The following is a 1,035-nucleotide window of genomic DNA, read 5'->3' as shown; positions in this document are numbered from 1 at the left end:
GTGGCTCAAAGGAATAGGGCGCCGGCCCCATATGCCGGAGGTGGCAGGTTCAAACCCAGCCCCAGCCAAAAACTGCAAAAAAAAAAAAATATATTTAACAAGGGTGATGTATAGTCACTCCCTCTTGTAAAATCACAATGCACAGTAGCTTACCCGAGGCCCTGGAAGCAAGAGATCTGCTTAACCAATTCCCAAACTTGTTTTCTCAGCTCTTACTATCTCTGGAATTTCTCTCTGGCTCGTTGGCCTAGGGATGTTGGAGAGGACGCCACAGAGCCACTGGGCTGGGTGCCCCCCTCATCAAGACAGCCTCCTAGCATCAGAAGAAAGCCCTAAGCCTCGCAGTTGTCCTGAATTCACACTCTGTCAGTCCCAGCAGGGCTACGAAGGGGCAGAAGTCAAGGATCCCAAGGTCCCCTCCTGCTCCAACATCTATTTCTGTTTCTGAAGTTCACACCAATCAAATCTCACACTTCTAAAGAATACTCAGGGGTGTGGCAGCCTGTGCAGTCACATGTGCAGGTTAAATCCACTCATTTACTCAACAAATATTTCTTCAGTTCCTACTGTATGCCAGGTATTGTTTACGGCACTGGGTGGGAGTGCATAAGATAAAATTTGGGGAAACAGACTATAGACAAATAACTTTTTTTTTTTTTGAGACAGGGTCTCGGGCAGCATCTGTGGCTTAAGGAGTAGGCCTCCAGTCCCATATACCAGGGGTGGCGGGTTCAAGCCCAGCCCCAGCCAAAACTGCAAAAAAAAAAAAAGGAAGAGACAGAGTCTCACTTTATTGTCCTCTGTAGAGTGCTATGGAGTCTAAGCTCACAGCAACCTCAAACTCTTGGCCTCAAGTGATTCTCTTGTCTCAGCCTCCTAAGTAGCTGGGACTACAGGCACCCACCCACAATGCCCATCTATTTTTTAGAGACAAGATCTTGCACTTGCTCAGGCTGGTCTAGAACCTGTAAGCTCAGTCACTCCACCTGCCTTGGCCTCCCAGAGTGTGCTAAGATTACAGGCATGAGCCACTGC

Source organism: Otolemur garnettii, unplaced genomic scaffold (assembly GCF_000181295.1).
Source record: "Otolemur garnettii isolate 467f Iridium unplaced genomic scaffold, OtoGar3 scaffold00068, whole genome shotgun sequence".
Lineage (NCBI taxonomy): Eukaryota > Metazoa > Chordata > Mammalia > Primates > Galagidae > Otolemur > Otolemur garnettii.
The sequence above is the reverse complement of the archived record's forward strand: the minus strand, read 5'-3'. Positions refer to the sequence as shown.